Source organism: Lithobates pipiens, unplaced genomic scaffold (genome assembly GCF_037356315.1).
Source record: "Lithobates pipiens isolate NorthernLeopardFrog02 unplaced genomic scaffold, aLitPip1_a1.2 Scaffold_8, whole genome shotgun sequence".
Taxonomy (NCBI): domain Eukaryota; kingdom Metazoa; phylum Chordata; class Amphibia; order Anura; family Ranidae; genus Lithobates; species Lithobates pipiens.
In genome coordinates this window covers 646,269,391-646,287,941 of record NW_027507903.1, presented here as the reverse complement: position 1 = coordinate 646,287,941, position 18,551 = coordinate 646,269,391, and the positions used below count along the sequence as shown (strand labels likewise).

The window sequence follows — 18,551 nt, the reverse complement described above, 5'->3', positions numbered from 1 at the left end:
TTTATCCCTTTGAACACATTACAAGTACAGAAAAATACTTGTTGGTGTGCAAGAACCATAGCATGCTCCTATCTTCTTCCTTTTGACACGAAAACACAGCTCTGAATTCCTAAGCAGGTGGTGTCAGCCCTGCCTACATCAATACTGGTTGGTTACAAAGAGCATAGATTGTTCATAGAATGAACCATGAAGCCTTACACTACAAAGGTCTAGTAGCACATTATAAACCTTCTAGTTACTAGAGCCTTAGCTATTAGGCTTTTTGCTGTAGAGACGTGTAGTAGCTAAGCCTGGCATAAACCAAATGAGCTTTGCCCTACTAAGACCTGGCGGCATAGAGTCAGACCTGGAGTCCCACCTTGCTAGAGCTTTTTTTTTTTTTTTTTTTTTTTTTTTTTAGTGAGCCGTTTCAGTAACAGAGCCAGGCATAATCCTGTAACCCTGTGCACTGTTACTGTAATGCAGATTTGTATTTAACCACTAGATGTCAGTGTTTTAACATTGCTATTCATCATAGCATTACTACAGGAGTGTTAGCTTCCGTGAAGCTGAGACTCAACTACAAAGTCCAGAAGCACTCAACCAAGGGCAGGGGCATATAAAAGTAAAAGGCTAGGAACACAGAGGGGAGTTGGAGAGAGACTGTGCGGGTGTAAGGAGGTGTGTGTGTGGGTGTGTGTGAGAGACACTCCTCCTCATAAGACTGGACCAGGTTAGACCGGGAAGCCGCAACTGATGTAAAGGATCTAGGTACCCTGTGAGTGGCAGGCTGGTAGAGATCTGTTCGCTTCAGGATCTTGAAAGAACAAGGCCCCCCCCCCCAACCGGACGCTCACAAATTCACCCTACATTACACAAAGACCGGGTGAGATGGTTCCTAGCCCACTTATCATTATTCTTGCTGCAACTGTTTATTGTTATTCAAGTTCTTTCAAGTTCAAGGACACGCTTCGGCATAGACCTTTGCAAGTAGCACATGTGCCAGAGCCCTTTAAGTGTTGCAGTCTACCATTTAAACTGTTCCACAGATGCTGCCTGCAGGAGAAGTTAACCCCTGTTAGGCAGAATTTCAAAGCTATTAAGCTACTATAAACCATCTAATATCAAGCCATCTAAGGATGGAGTTTTCCGCCCCAAATTCAACTTTACTTTTTAAAGGGAAGTACTACGTTCCTTTCTTTGCCCCTCTTCTCTTAAAGTGACTCTTGTTCTATACTCCCCCCCCCCCATATTATAAGGTGAACCTCTTCCAATTATTCACTGCATATTACAGGAGAACTCTGTAAATCACTTTGTTGCCAAAAAAGGGATTTATGCTGTTTTTTCACTTCCTAAAGGGATTGCACCTTTCTCTGCTCACCAACTTAAGGGCCCCAACTAAGCCAGCAGAAGAACCGACTCCGCAGACTATTTGTGTGTTGGGGATTTGACAAGCTTCCCAATGTGTAAACCTAGACCCTTCTGACTGGGGACCTACAAGGGAGTTAGCCTTGAAGAATATCTCCCAGTCTGAGGACCATTGTCAATAGCCTCAGTCCTGCAGGACGGGCAGGTGTGCCTTAAAGGGATATTGTACTGTATTGCATTGTTCAGGGGCTGAAACGTACTGTTTATTAAATACTCTTGCTAATTGTCAAATCGCTATCCACTTTGCTGAACTCAATACAACTTACTCCTTACTTATGTAGCCAGGTGCTGGCTAACTTGCCTGTGTCATTGTGGGACATTCTGTAGCAGTGAGCTAATTTCCTTCTAGAGTTCAGCCTGTTCATTGTGTGAATGCAGAGCGAGAGGGACCACTGCAGAAAGCAGGGGATCGTGGGTTCTGTGGTCCAGAGAATCAGGATTTACATTATAGTCTGTAGCAGCCTTGCTCCAAGTTCCAGCTGGATGAGAGAGAGAACAATGCTAGTTGAGGACATAAATAGCCTTGTCTGATGAGGAGCTCTTCCTCTTGGAACCACAGCCTTCAACTGAGAGTTGGGATTCAGCTGCATCAGGGGGATGCAAGTAGACGCCGCCGCCTAGAGTACCTAGCAAGATCCAGCAAGTGAGCATTACATAGGGTTGCCACCCAGGGTTGATTCACCCAGACAGTCCAGGTTTTCAATTATGTGTCTGGGTTTCAGAATGCCTGAAACCCGGACACATAACTCAGATCAGACTGTGGCTCCCTAAGTAACCAGAGTACCACAAGCACCTAGTGCAAAGGGGCCAGAGGCAGCACATTCCCCCCCACGGACAAGAGAGGACTTGATCTGCTCCTCCTCCTCTGTCTCCCGGCATTACCCTTCTGTAAGAGTCCAGGGCTTACTACGCATGCACCAATGGCGAGTTGCCACAAGAGGAAATCTGTGCCAACTGAGCATGCTCCAAAGACTCCTCAGTGCGCCAACCCGCACCTGTGCAGAAGACCTGATGGAAAAGGGCAGGAAAATGCCCAGGAGGCGCACAGGAATTGACCTCAACCTGATGGAAAAGGGCAGGAAAATGCCCAGGAGGCGCACAGGAAGTGACCTCAACCTGATGAAAAAAGGCATGAAAATGCCCAGGAGGTGCACAGGAAGTGACCTCAAACTTCCCTATATAAGCCCAGCCCAGACACTGCCAAATTGCTGGATTATCTTCAGTCCCGCCTTGTTCCTGTGCTAGTGTATGATCTGTCTGAACTTGTTGTGACCTGGAAACCTATTTGACGACTCTTGATTGCTGCTTGCCATTGACCTCGGATTTGTACCTTTACCATTCGACTTTTTTGTCCCTTTTGTACTCAGCTACCAGATTGGAACCGACCCCGGCTTGGATGTTGACCATTCTTCTTCTGATTAACCCTTTTATACTTTTTTTGCCAAAGTGGACTTGATCTCGGCTCGGATCTCGGACTAAGGCTCTGCACCCCTGGCCCCCGTGCCACTTGGTGTCCACCAAGTCTCTGTCTCCATCTCCAGAGGCTTCAAGCACCCGAGGTGCAAGGGAGGCCTTCCCACTACTTTGGTCTCGCATCAGGTATGTGGCCCTTGTAACACCTTCTGTCTCTACCCGCCCACACTCCAATCCACAACATGCGAAAAAGGGATGTGTGGGCAGGAGATTTGAAGCTCAGCAGCTGGAAGATACCTTGTGGATGAAAGGTGTCGATGTATGAGCCTCCATTCTCGGGTGAGTGAGCCTTTTCTCTCTTGCGAGTTAGTACACTAAGGTAAGGGGGACTCAGATGTAAGGGATACTGTGCAAACTTTGATGTAAGGGGGGCTTTGGGAACCCCGATTTAAAGGGGGAATGCTGGGAACTCGAAAGTAAGTGGGATCTTTGGTGCGTAGAAACACCCTTACATCAGAGTTCCCCTTTACAGCTGAGTCCACACATTCGCCCTTAAAAGAAAAAAAGAATTGCAGTGCAATGTGTTCAGGCTTGGCTTGACGGAAAGGTGGCAACCCTACCAGCGGCCCTTATGGGGTTGAGTGCTATAATCCAACAGAACCCTACCCTAACCACTACGTAGGTTCAGTATCAGCCTCACCTTGCTGGAGCCTTTTTAGTGAGCTTTATTTCTTCTTTGTAGAGCCTTGTAGTAACAGAGCCCGGCATAAAGAAAATGAGCCCTGTCCCACTTAGGCCTAATTAAAACCAAAGCCTTGCATGACTAAGGACTGGCATAACATTATGAAGCCTCTCCTTGATAGAACCTTTTTAGTGAGCTATTAAGCCATTTCTTTCTATCCAGAGCCTCGTAGTAATGGAACCTGGCATAAATCGAATAGGACCTGTCTTGCTAAGGCCAATGAGTAATTAAAGTCTTTTTCTCACTTTAGATCCTGCCAGAGAACTATAAAGCCTTGTCCTACTAAGGCCTGGTAGCAATTTGTAAAGCTTCACTTTTGCCATAACCTTTATAATAAGTTATTAGGCCTATTCTTTCTCTCCAGAGCCCTGTAGTAGCAGAGTCTTTCATTGAAAGTCTAATAGTTAATTTAACCCTTGTCATCCATCTACACCCTGCCTCTGAATCATAAAGCCTCGGTCTGGTAGCAAATTATGAAGCCTCCCCTATGCTAGAGCCTTTTTAATGAGCTATTAAGTGTTTTCTTCCCTCTCTGGAGCCTTGTAGTAACAGAGCCTGACATAAAATGACGAAACCTAGTAGTTAATTAAAGCCTTGTCCTTCTACAAGCCTGCCAGTGAACCATGAAACCTTGCCCCTACGGAGGCCTTATGCTCCCAGAGCCTGTTATTAAACATAAAGCTTTGCCCTACCTGGCAATAAATTATAAAGCTTTGTCCTCTTGGATCCTGCCAAAAAAACTATAAAGCCTTGGCCTCCTAAAACTTGGTAGTAAATTAACGCCTTGTCCTCCCGGAGCCTCTGCCAGTGACCCATTAAAGGCTTGTCTTCTTCCAGCTTCGTGGTGAACCATTAATCTTGTCGTGTTAGAGGACTTATAGGAAGACATATAGTAGAGCTTTGAAGAAAGCCTTTATCTCCTGGCCTGACTAAGCTTCTTTTTTTTTCTTCCTTTTTTTTGTTCATCTATTAGCCCCTGGCCTGATACGGCCTCTGAGTAATCTATTAAGTCATGCCCCGTTAGATTGTTTCCTATCCGGCTATTACGTATTGTTTTGCCAGAGCTCTATTATCTCCCGTGGCGGAAGCACAATGGATTGTGGGGTTGCGATTTCCTAGAGCCATCATTACCCTGGCATTGTTACTATATATAGCACCGTGGTTACTATAAGAGCATTCTATGCTCAAGAACTACAAGTCTCAGGCCGCGTACACACGCGGGGACTGTTCGCCCAACTTTGTCCGCTGAACAGTGTTTCGGCGGACAGTCCGCTCGTGTGTGGGCTTTCAGCGGACAGTTTCAGCGAACAGTCTGCTGAACAAAGTTTTTCGGAAATTCCGAAAAACTGTCCGCTGAAACTTGGTTTCAGCGAACAGTCCCCTCGTGTGTAGGCTTGTTCGTCAAACTAAGTTCCGCGCATGCTCAGAAAGGATTTACACGCCGAAAGTTGTAATGCAGTGTATAGGACGTCGTATTTTCCGTCCCGTCGTACGTGCCGTTCACGTCATCGCGCACGGTTTCAGCAAACTGTTCGTTCGTCGTGTGTGGGCAAGTCCGTCCATGCTAATTTTGAGCGGACTGTTTGCTGAAACTGTTTGACGGACAAAGTTGAGCGAACAGTCCCCGCGTGTGTACGCGGCCTCAGTAGTTGTGTCTTTGGCCTTGGTCTTTATACCTGCGTCCTATTGGCTGCCTTGTGGCCCTTGTCACATTGATAAAATTATGGGCCATGGGCAGAAAACTCCAGTTTGGTGCATTCTGTCGGATCACTCAACCTCTTTACATCACCTTCTGGTGGCCATTTAAGTCGATTTTAATGCCCAGGGGCCCTGGGCTTAAAGGGCTTCTTTTATTTATCTTGGGTCTTTGACCTTCATATTGTGTCCCATTGGTTGCCCTGTGACCCTTTTCACATTATTACTTTCATGGACCCTGGGCAGCAGGCTTCTGCCTCGTGCATTCTGTCTGATCACTCAGTCCCTTAGCACCATCTCCCGGTCGGACCTTTAAATAAACTTTATTGCCCAGGTGCCCTGTTAAGTAAACTTAAAGGCTTAATTCATTTATCTTGGGTCTTTGGCCATGGCTTTTATACTTGTGTCCCATTGGCTGCCCTGTGACTCTTGTTATAGTAATACATTCATGGGCCCTTGGCAGCAGGCTCCTACCTGGTGCATTCTGTCTGATCAATCAAACCCTTACCTTCACCTACTGGTGGACCTTTAAGAAGACTTTAATGGACTTAAAATGCTTCTTTCATTTATGTTGGGTCTTTGGCCTTGGCCTTCATAATTGTGTCCCATTTGCTGCCATGTGACCCTTGTCACATTAATATGTTCATGGGCCCTTGCAGCAGGCATTCTATTTAATAATTCAACTTCTTAACGCTACCTCCTAGTGGCTCTTTAAGTAGACTTTATTGCCCAGTTGCCCTTTAGGTAGACTAAAGGGCTTCTTTCATTTATATTGGGTCTTTGGCCTTGGCCTTCATACTTGTGTCTCATTGGCTGCCTTGTGATCTTTGAAACAATAATACATTCATGGACCCTGGGCAGCAGGCTTCTGTCTGGTGCATTCTATCTAATCACTCGACCTCTTAACACCACCTCCCAGTGGCCCTTAATGTAGACTTTATTGCCAGGGGTTCTTTAAGTAGACATAAAGGGCTTCTTTCATTTATCTTGGGTCTTTGGCCATGGCTTTCATATTTGAGTCCCATTGGTTGCCCCGTGACCTTTGGTATTTTAGTACATTCATGGGTCTTTGCCAGTAGGCTTCTGCCTGGTGCATTCAGTCTGATCACTCAACCTCTTAAATGCCACCTCCTAGTGGCTCTTTAAGAAGCCTTTTAATGCTGTAGACTTAAAGGTCTTCTTTCATTTATCTTGGGTCTTTGGCCTTGGCCTTCATCCTTGTGTCTCATTGGCTTCTCTGTGACCCTTGTCACCTTAATATGTTCATGGGCCATGGCCGCAGGCTCCTGCCTGGGGCATTCTGTCTGATCACTCAACCCCTTAATGCAACCTCCTATTGGCTTTTTAACTAGACTATAATTCTCAATCAAACCCTCACCTTCACCTACTGGTGGACCTTTAAGAAGAATTTAATGGACTTAAAAAGCTTCTTTCATTTATGTTGGGTCTTTGGCCTTAGCAGCAAATGGGACACAATTATGAAGGCTATGTGACCCTTGTCACATTAATATGTTCATGGGCCCTTGCAGAAGGCTCCTGTTCAGTTCAAGAAGCCCAATGCAGTTTCAAACATCTTCTGGCCTTCAAATGTCTATGCACATTAGAGAAGCGAAGTCCGCATAACGTAACCCTTTTCCTCAGGACAACAGAGTATTTCAAACACTTTGATGTCCTGGACTGGGATCCGTTCTCTCCCCCCAATCCAATTGTGTAGGAGGTTCTGTTCGCTCCTTAAATGGCCTGATAGACAGCCCCATAGAGGCCCATAGCCCCCCGATAAAAAAAAAAAAAAAAATCTATTTTTTTCTTATCTTCCAATAATCTTCTGCGCACCAGAAATTAGGATGGGGGTGCTAGAATGACAGTGTTGTGCAGTGCAACAGAGCCCGATTACTCGCAGCCCGCAACCTAACATGTTTCAGGCACAGGGAGCTGTAAGGGGAATTGAAGAGTATGGGAGGAGTGCAATCTCAGCACAGTGACCAGGCTGGAGACACAGAGGTGATATGGGAGGTTGCAATGCTGCTGGCTCTAAATTGCGGGGGTCACCCTCCTGGCTTTGCTGTCTGGCTGGGGAGTCTAGCTCTCACGATAGGATATCCTAATAGAGGTCTACATTCTCTTGGACATGCAACACTTCACTTTGTTTTTTGATCAGTCTTTAATTAGCTAGATGGAAGTTACAATGTAACATTTTGAACAAACAGTCGTGAATAGAAGATGCCGTTTAATCGGCAATGACTGCATCATGTGGGACTTTTACATCCCATAATATTGGAAAGTATTATAAAACAGCATAAGCCACCAGTGATTATTTTAAGATCTATAATCCCCCAGCCTACCCCATTTCCTAAGGCAAGTCCTCCCTCCAAGGCAGTGCCCAGTGACGAATTGGCCATAAACTTTTATGTTTCCCATGTATCTATTGTAAAATGAGATATTAAACCATTTCTAAACCACTAGTATGGCCTAACCCTTTGCTTGCTTTTATCCATCCCTTGGGGTACTATTCCTCCCACTGATATACCAATGATGGGGCATAATTCCTTCCATTAATACCATTGATGAGCCACAATTCTTCCCACTGTCACCAACAATGGGGCAGATTTTCTCCCAATGACACCAACAATGGGGCATTATTCCTCCCACTGACCCCATCATAAGGGTACAATTATTCCCACTTACACCAATGATGGGGCATAATTCCTTCCATTAATACCAACGATGGGGCATAATTCATTCCATTAATACCAACGATGGGGCATATTACCTTCCATTAATACCAACAATGGGGCATAATTCCTTCCATTAATACCAACGATGGGGCATAATTCATTCCATTAATACCAACGATGGGGCATAATACCTTCCATTAATACCAACAATGGGGCATAATTCCTTCCATTAATACCAACGATGGGGCATAATTCCTTATATTAATACCAACGATGGGGCATAATTCCTTCCATTAATACCAATGATGTGGCATAATTCCTTCCATTAATACCAACGATGAGCCATTATTTCTCCCACTGACACCAACGATGGAGCATACGTTTTTACATTAACACCAATGATGAGCCACAATTCTTCCCACTGTCACCAACATTGGGGCAGATTTTCTCCCAATGGCACCAACAATGGAGCATTATGCCTCCCCCTGAACTCATCAAAAGGGTACAATTACTCCCAATGACACCAACGATGGGGCATAATTCCTTCCATTAATACCAACGAAGGGGCATAATTCCTTCCATTAATACCAACGACGGGGCATAATTTCTTCCATTAATACCAATGATGGGGCATAATTCCTTCCATTAATACCAACGATGAGCCATTATTTCTCCCACTGACACCAACGATGGAGCATAAATACTTACATTAATACAGACAATGGGGCACTATTTCTCCCACTGACACCAACGATGGGGCATAAGTACTTCCATTAATACAGATGATGGGGCACTATTTCTCCCACTGACACCAACAATGGGGCATGATTCCTTCCATTATTATCAATGATGGGGCATAATTCCTTCCATTAATACCAATGATGAGCCATTATTTCTCCCACTGGCACCAACAATGGGGCAAAATTCCTTCCATTAATACCAACAATGAGCCACTATTCCTCCTATTGACACCAACAATGGAGCATAAATACTTCCATTAATACAGATGATGGGGCACCATTTCTCCCACTGACACCAACAATGAGGCATGATTCCTTCCATTATTACCAATGATGGGGAATAATTCCTTCCATTAATACGAACGATGGGGTATAATTCCTTCAATTAATACCAACAATGAGCCACTATTCCTCCTACTGACACCAACGATGGAGCATAAGTACTTCCATTAATATCGATGATGAGCCACAATTCATCCCACTATCACCTACAATGGAGCAGATTTTCTCCCAATGACACCAACAAAGGGGCAATCTTCCTCCCACTGACCCCATCCCATTCCTTTCTGTCACTGATACCAACAATGGGGCATTATTCCTCCCACTGACCCCATCAAAAGAGCACAATTCCTCCCACTGGCAATGATGAGGCATAATTCTTTCCATTAATACCAACGATAGGGTACTATGCCTCCCACTGACACCAACGAAAGGGCACATCTCCACCCATTGTCACCAAATATGGGGCAGAATTTCTCCCACTGACACCAAGGATGGGGCACTATTCCTCCAACTGACACTTACAATGGGACACTATTCCCTCCACTGATACCAATGATGGGGCACTATTGTAGGGAATAGTTTGCCAACTAGGACATTGTTTGCTAAGACTGGACATTAGGACATTTTCTATTCCCATTGGCCCTAGTCCAGACCCCTAAAGTCTGAAAGACAGTAAACTGGCCCTTTGTTTAGAAAGTTTCTAGACCCCTGGCCTGGATGCTGGGAGGGGGGGGGGGGGCTTAAAGAGAGTCAGGAATGGACATTTGTAGGAAATCTCCACTCTCCTGTTGTGAAAATGCAGATGTATCGCTCCGGGTTGGCAGTGTGTGCTGTTACTTGTATTCTCTCCCTGGTCAGATCAGACATGACATCCCAATCTGAGGCTATAAGGCCCCCCATGGAGGCTGTCCCATCGCCTGCCTGAGCTCGGATAACTGACACTGTCAAGGCTGCTAACAGCTAATATAGATGCGTTATGTTGATGTGCATTTGACGCATACTTCAAAACCATCTGCAGATTTCAGCTCACATTAAAGGCTTCCTCTAGTTCAGGGGTCTCCAAACTTTTTAAACAAAGGGCCAGTTTACTGTCCTTCAGGCTTTAGAGGGGCTGAACAGGGGTCAGTGTGAGTAGAAAATGCCCTGGTGTTACTGGGAGTAAACAATGCCCCATCATTTGTTTTAGAAGCAGGAATAGTGCCCCATGGTTGGTATCAATGGGAGGAAGAGAGCCCATGGTTGCTATTAGTGGGAGGAAGAGAGCCCATGGTTGCTATTAGTGGGAGGGAGAGAGCCCCATGGTTTATATCAATGGGAGGAAAAGAGCCCTGTGGTTGATATCAATGGGAGGAATAATGCCCTATGGTTGGTATCAATGGGAGAAAGAGAGCCCCATGGTTGGTATCAATGGGAGGAAGAGAGCCCCATGGTTGGTAGCATAGGAAGGAATATTTCCCCATAGTTGGTATCAATGGGAGGAAGAGAGCCACATGATTGGTATCAGTAGGAGGAAGAGAGCCCCATTAATGGTGTTAATGGGAGGAATAGTGCCCCATTAATAGTGCCAGTGGGAGGAATAGTGCCCCATGGTTGATATCAATGGGAGGAAGAGAGCCTTATTAATTGTGTCAGTGGGAGCAATAGTGCCCTATCATTTGTCTTAGCAGGAGGAATAGTGCCCCATCGATGATGTCAGTGCAAGGAAGGGTGCCCTATTAATGGTGTCTTTGGGAGGAATAGTGACCCATTGATGTCAGTGAGAGGAAGGGTGCTCTATTAATTGTGTCAGTGGGAAGAATAGTGCCCCATCATTTGTCTTAGCAGGAGGAATAGTGCCCCATCGATGATGTCAGTGCGAGGAAGGGTGCCCTATTAATGGTGTCTTTGGGAGGAATAGTGACCCATTGATGTCAGTGAGAGGAAGGGTGCCCTACTAATTGTGTCATTGGGAGGAATGGTGCCTCATCATTGGTGTGAGGGGGAGGAATAGTGTCCCAAGGGCTGGATAGAGGCAGGCAAAGGACCGCACCTGGCCCCCGGGCCACAGTTTGGAGGCCACTGGTCCAGCTCACTGTTCGGAGGTTGCTTTTCACCTGTTGGGTGTTGCATTTCTTTGGACACAGCCGGTCTTGTTGAGGTCCATTGACGCCGCAGACATATCAGTTCAAACCCAACCTCCGCCATTTTTTTTTTTGCATGCCAGTGCACATGTACCAATAGCATTGCATTGAAATGCTTAATTTACAGACAAAACCCTTAAACTTCCAATGAACATAAATATGAAATTGAGTCCAGATGACCAATATGGGGGGGAGGGGTCCTACAGTCTGATTCTCAGCGCTGCTGGGGAGAGAATTGAAGTAAACAACAGAAACATCAGCTCACTAAATCTATTGGTTCAAGAGTGAAAATTCCATTTAGTGCAGACGACTGGTTCTCTTTACCTTATCTACTGATAGAATACATCTGAAGATACTCACAGTTTTGTTCCTGTTGGTGGAGATTTGGTCTTGCCAGGTACGGCAATTCCCTCAATAAAAACAAAAAGATCTGTTCTTACTAGACCTTGCCCTACGAGACCCTTATCCAAGCATACAGGCCAGGAAAGGGGGGATAAGTGTGCTCCCCTCCTCAACCTTGCTAGGCCACATGCCTCCAATAAAATACTGTTTGCCTTGGCTGCCATGCTGATCCATCAGCTTTCAACATGGAGTACGTTCACAGATCAGGAGTTCTCTGTCCTGGCTCCTGCTTGTTATGGGTCAGTGTAAGTCCTGAAGCCACTGGATCAGCAGGACACCAGCACCCTGGCAGCCCCCATATGGCCCAATAACATGGCGGCATCTCTTTTATATCTGGCGCTGTCACGTAGTATCTTGTTACTGTTTGTGGATGGATACATTGTATAAACCATTGCACAATCAAAGAATGGCCTCCATGGCCAGAGTCGCTCCGTTCCCACAATGCCCCATTCTAATGCCTGCAGCATGTCAGCACATGCAGCGCCCCCCCCCCCATCACCATCCTGCAGAGCATCGCTTCCCAATCAGCCTGCGGGACCTTCCTTCCCGCCGAACGCCGCTCTCTTAACCCCTCCCCTGCCAGATCCCCCGAAAGGCTGCGCTCATTTTCTTCCATGGTAACCAAGGTCTAATTAATCATGCCGTAATTTGAGAGGATTAATTAGTCAGAAGCCTTAACGAGCCTGTGCGGGGAGGGCGCATACAGCAGATGTCATTCTTGTAAAGATTCGTCTCTCATTACCATCATCAGCCCCAATCTTATCCCTCCACTTATTCCACCTTAATTTCCGCTCTCTTTAATGCCAACGTCTTTATCTAATTTTTCACTTGTCAAAAACTGGGGGGGGGGGGGGGGGGGAATACTTCATCCCGCTCTGCTCACTCACAGGAAAAGATCCCATTTCTTCCACTTTATCTGCGCTTTGCCTGGAAGAAGAGATTTATGTGCGATATAGGCGGCTCCGACCTCCCGGACCCCCAACTACTTCTCACCAATCTTACAGTATATAGCTCTGACATATACTGCAGTGCTGTACAGGGAACACCGAGCCAGTCACATCAGTCTCTGTACCAGAGGAGCTTACACTCTAATGTCCTCACCCCCACAGTCTCACACTATTATTATTAAACATTTATATAGCTCTGACATATACTGCAGTGCTATACAGAGAACACCGAGCCAGTCACATCAGTCTCTGTACCAGAGGAGCTTACACTCTAAGTCACACGCTATTCTTATTATACATTTATATAGCTCTGACAAATACCGCAGTGCTGTACAGAGAACACTGAGGCAGTCACATCAGTCTCTGTACAGAGGAGCTAACACTCTAATGTCCCCCCCACAATCACACACTATTATTATTATACATTTATATAGCTCAGTTGAATGAAATGGGAGACTTCATTCTGGGTGAGCTGGGCAACAAAGAAGTCATTTAATAAATCAATCCACCAGATTCCAACCATAACTGAAATACTGGGATACTAATGGATGACTGATGAATGATGGCTCTTTTGAACTAATGAAAGGGTCCTTTGATCCCCTACCATTTCCCTTCTGTACTGGGAACACTCATACCCCATCTAAAAGGAATTTGTCCAATATACGGAGAAAGAACAGTCTTCACGATAGAACAGTCCTTATGTGGACTGTACAAGGACCTTCTTCTGCTCTTTGAGCAAAGGGGACCTAGATGTGAAGGTGACCCCCTTTAACCAGTTGATTGTGATGCCAAAAGATCAGCCAACAATCTGCCCAGAAATCCATCTCGGGGAATGGAGTCTATCACCATTTTATGCTCTACAGCAGCCTTTCTCAACCTTTTCAACACAGAGGAACCCTTGAAATGGTTCTCCGGTCTTGAGGAACCCCTGCTAAAAATTAGAAATGTACAACTCATGATACATTAGTGTGATGGTCAGTGGGAAGAATGGTCCTTATACTTGTGGTCATTGGGAAGAATTACCTCCTTACAGATAACTAAAAAGATCAATGGTGTCAATGGGAACTTATCTGAGAGTCAGAAATTGCCCAATGCTGAAGGAACCCCTAGCAACCTCTGTAGGAACCCTGGTTGAGAATCACTGGTCTACAGGGTGACTAAGAATGACCAGAAGTAGGAGCCATCTGATCTTTTTTCTGGCAAGGCCCGGATAAGGCCTCTTTTCCCAAGTCAACCAAAATCCTGCAGAAGGTAGCTGAATAATTACTAATATCTTTATCATGTTGAAAGATCTCCATGTACGGTATGTCCATAAGCCCTTGTGATGTGATCATATTCATTGGCGGTTGACCTCATGTTGTCCTGATTAGATGGCGGTCCAACATATTGGAACCATTGACTTGTGTACATCCAGCCTAATCCCGATTGTTTATTTACATAAATCTCTGGTTCTTTGCTTACATGACAGTACAGTGTTGTTACTCATCAGCCTGATTCATCCTTCAAGGTGATTCTTCCATCCTCCCCCTTCCTCTCTTCATATGATCTCTGGGAAGTCGTCAGCTGCATCTGCTTTATGTCGGAGCCATATGTCTCAGCCTGGTACCTTGCTCATCATTTCACACCACCTCCACCCAAAACACGTCTATTTTTCTCTCTCCCTCGTGTTTAACAACTCTACGATGTACTGTCACGGGATGAGGATGTTGTAATGGCATGGTCCAAGATTGACACTTTTCACTGGGCTTTTTTTTCCATGAAAATCCTAATTAATGTAGTCAGTTCGAGACTGCTAGACTGGAATTAAATATTTGCCTCATTACTAAAGCTGAAAAGCACCCGCAATGAAGATCAGGCTGAATTTTATTCCCAAGCGCATAAGCCAGGTGACTTATTGGCAACTAAATTGGCCCCTAGATGTCTTGCCCCTCCACATCCCCCCAAGATTCAGAAAGCAGATGGCACATTCACACAAAATCCTAAATCAGTCCTGCAGGAGTTCCATGCTTTTTTTTTTTAGTAGCCTTTGCGCAGATACGAACGATGCAGGCCGGCGCAATTTTGACCACTTTATTGCCCATCTCCCATTTCCAGCCTTCCTAGAGGAGCACATGGAGCTTATGGAGAAGGACATAACAGCTGCCTGATGAAGTTTGGTCAGCCCCCCCCCCCCCGGGCAAAGCGGCCCAGGCCTCGATGGCTTTACTACCCTGTATTATAAAAAAAATTGCAGCTCCCCTAGCTCCCCCTTTGACATAATATTTTAATGCCATCCACAAGGGAGGCCCAATAGATTCAGACTCAAATACGGCATTTATAACCCTGATACCGAAACCGCATAAAGTCCCAAGCGAGGTGGCTCAGTCATTATAGGCCAGTTTGATTGATTAACCACTTGCCTACCAGGCACTCCCCCCTCCCCCCTTCCCCCTTCCTGCCCATGCCAATTTTCAGCTTTCAGTGTCGTTGCACTTTGCATAACAATTGCGCGGTCATGCAGCAATGTACCCATTGAAAATTGTTATCATTTCTTTCACACAAATAAAGCTTTCTTTTGGTGGAATTTAATCACCACTGGGCTTTTTATTTTTTGCTAAACAAAGAAACAAAGGTGGGAAATTTAGAAAAAAAAAACACTTTTCTTTGTTTCTGTTAAACAATTTAGCAAATAAGTAAATTTTCTCCTTCACTGATGCCCACTGATGAGGTGGCAATGATGGACACTGAAAGGCAGCACTGATAGGCAGCACTCATGGGGACTTATATGCAGAACTGATGGGCATCACTGATGGGTACTGATAGGTGGCACTGATAGGCAGCACTGATGGGCACTGATAGGCAGCTGGGGAGGAGTTGTTCGGGTGGAAGAACTGGAGATGGAGTATTGAGCTGTCGGGGCCTTGGAGGGTATGGGTGGGGTGACCTTAGGCCAGGGGCTCGAAGCTGAACAGGAACCCCACACAACCTAGGGGTGTTTTCAACAGAACCAGGAGAGGACAGTGAGGAATACTGCCGGGCAAGTCTCCAGGAGGGATCCATTAGGTGTCGGGGAGTGGCAGGCACAGTTGGGAGAGCTGCGATAGACATACTGGAGCGGACTGGGAGTGTGCAGTCTGAGATGGATGTAGAGCCAGCAGGAGAGAGAATGCGATGTTACTGGCAAAGTCGGGCTGCTGCAGTGTACAGATGACTCACCTGCAGACCCTGTGTTTACATGTAAATAACCGGCATTCATATGTAAATAGTGGCGGCATTACTAAGTAAATAGATGCGGCCAGCAGCATTGATATGTAAATAAAGGTGGCATTCATATGTGTATCATGCTCACCTGCAGTGAGGAGATGATGTGCTGTAACCTATAGCAACCAGTCAGTGAGCGGTATTACTTTACAGTAATCTCTAGCCAACTAATTAACAAGCAGAAATCATTTGCTGTAACCTCTAGCAACTAATCACTGAGCTGTAATGTGTGCTGTAACCTCTAGCAACCAGTCATTAAGCAGTAATGATATACTGTAACCACTGGCAACCAATCACAATTGCTGCCTGATCTGATAAAGTAAACTGATTTTTTAAGTCTAGCTTCTATTTATTGTATGTCTCAGAGCAGGTGGAGTGCAAAATTGCATGGGAGGGGGCCCCAAGAAAATTTTTGCCCAGGGTCCAATCAATATTAAAGACGGCCCTGGCTAGCACTAAAGACTTTCCTATATTTGTTGCTATACTAAGGGGGGCAGTGGCCCCTGCCTGTTTATAAGGAACTTTGCTAAGGCCTGGCTGAAACCAGAGTTAGGCCTAACCATTTGCTAGCTGAGCCTAAAGAACCGTGCTGGAGGGAGAAGGAGAGATAGTCTGCAGGAAGTTTTGTGCCGAAGGAGAATATCTGAATTGTCCCATACCATGCAAGAATTATTTTCTGGGCATCTCATGAATTCCTTAACCCCATCCTAAGTTCTAATCCCTCAATAAAATACAAAAACAACGTTGATGGACTTGTTCATTGTCTTGGAGTGTCTGGAAGTGAATGCTGGGCTGCGCAGGGTGACAGGTGGGCCGCATCACTCAGCAGCCCCTATGGGGGTACCGCTACATACATAAAGAAATCAACTCACTTTTGTGGCCTTACCTATTTTATATACAGTAGAAATAGAATTTTGGCCCCAAGTTCTTAGCCTCCCTTTACTCCATATAAAGCAAGCCCACGGCCACAAGTTGTAACCACTCTCCATTGCATCTGGCATCAGACACTGGCCATAGCAATTTGTGAAGATCCCAATGTTGTGGGATTACCGAGTGGGGGGCAGAAGCCTCAAATGTGTGCTATTTGCCGACGACTTATTATTGTTCCTCACCTCCCCTCATTGCATTCTCCCAAACTTGCTATATTCATTAGACTGTTTTGGCAGTAATTCGGGGTTACAAATAAACTGGGACAAAACAGAAGCCATGAATGTTAACTTGTTAGATGTGGTGCTGCAGAGCCTTTAAACTCAATACCCTTTCTGTTGGCAACCTGCGTCACTGTTCTATCTGGGAATTTAACTAACATTCCACATTTCATCTTTTTACAAGGCCAACTATACGACCTTGTTTAAAAAATTGTATGTGGCGACTCTGTTGTGGCTGGGGAGAATTACATTTGTTAAGATGACAGTATTACCCAAAATATTATATTATTTTATGACTCTACCAATTTCTGTCCCACTTGAGGCAATCTGGCAGTTCCAAACAAAAATTTTTCATTTTTTTTTTGGGGCTCCAAGGGCAGATTGACCTGTTTAATGATGCATGCTCTTAAAGACTTGGGTGGCGTGGGTATTTTCGGACTTCTGGAAATATTATGTTGCAGCGCAACTCTTGCAATTGTGTCAGCTCCGTTATAGCCATTATCGGACAGTCTGGGTATCCCTGGAGGCTCAGATTTCTTCCCCGCTGCCTATAGATTTGATACTGTGGATCCCCTCTAAATGTCACAAAGCTATCGTGTTCCCAATGCTTTTGCACTCCATAATCCTGTGAGACTCATCTTGTAAAAGATGGCCCTTGTCCTCTCCCCACATGCCTGTAACTCCCTTTTTTAATAACCCTTTATTCCCACCAGACATGCAGTCCATCCATTTCTATTGGTGGTTGAATAAAAGCCTTTACCGTACAGGAAATTTTCTTGACCATAAGTGTGTGCGCTCCTCCTCATTTGTGCAAGATCTGGAGATGCCACCCTCTGAAGGTTTTCACTTGCAGCAAATCTACCATTTTCTTTACTCAGTACAGAAAACGAGCCCGGATCTTGCAGTACAATCACTGTTTGAAAACAGGTGTATACAGAAGACTCTTTGGCGAGGTTGCATCTCAATGTTGTACAAATTATTTGTTTCTGTGGCATTGAAACTCTCTTATTAAATAGCATGGGAAAATAACCTTTACATAACTCTGAAGGTGGAGGACTGGAGGGCCTGGAACGCACGTATCTATAAAGGCATCATGAATGTAGTGTTGGTCGAGGCCAGGTACCAGGTACGCTAGATGGTGCTTAGTGGTGGAACGCCCTTCCAAAATGTACCCAGATTCCTCGTTCTCTTGATTTTCGGGGGTTGTGGCCAGCTGGGAACGGCCCTCCACACAAGGTAGACCTGTCCTAAGGTTCGTCGCTTTTGGATACTCCCTTATACACTCTGTCACCAAGGTTAATATTACCAAAAGATGCTCAGACTGCAGTATTGAATGCACCAGTGGAAAATATCCCGAGACCCACACAGACTTTGACCCACTTTATGTTTTCAGTGGCCAAAATTGCAATAGTAACAACTTGGAAAGTTCCAGTGATTGACTTGGCTTTGATGAAATGCAAGCTCCCCTGGATCATGCTCAACGAAAAGATTGCGAGTGTCTTACGGGAAAAACAAACACTATATGAAAAAGTTTGTAACCTCTTATTTACAGGTGCCTAGCATCTAGGGGTGGCTCCCGGGTGAACAGTCAATGGATCCCTGGATGGACATACTCTTGATCCTCTTCTCTTCTCTCGTATCACACCATTCTTTTTCTTTTACTGCAAGTTGTATATTGTGGTTGAGATGACCATCCCGAATTATAGTTATTTATTTATTTACCATTCGTAATACATTACT

At 45.2% G+C, this 18,551-nt stretch overlaps 1 protein-coding gene across 2 annotated transcripts in view; it reads right to left on the bottom strand.

The window, feature by feature from the left end:
- LOC143961665 (neuroligin-2-like) overlaps positions 1 to 18,551 on the bottom strand; it is a 367,521-nt gene that overhangs the window by 59,590 nt on the left and 289,380 nt on the right. The gene's annotated exons all lie outside the window — the stretch shown is intronic.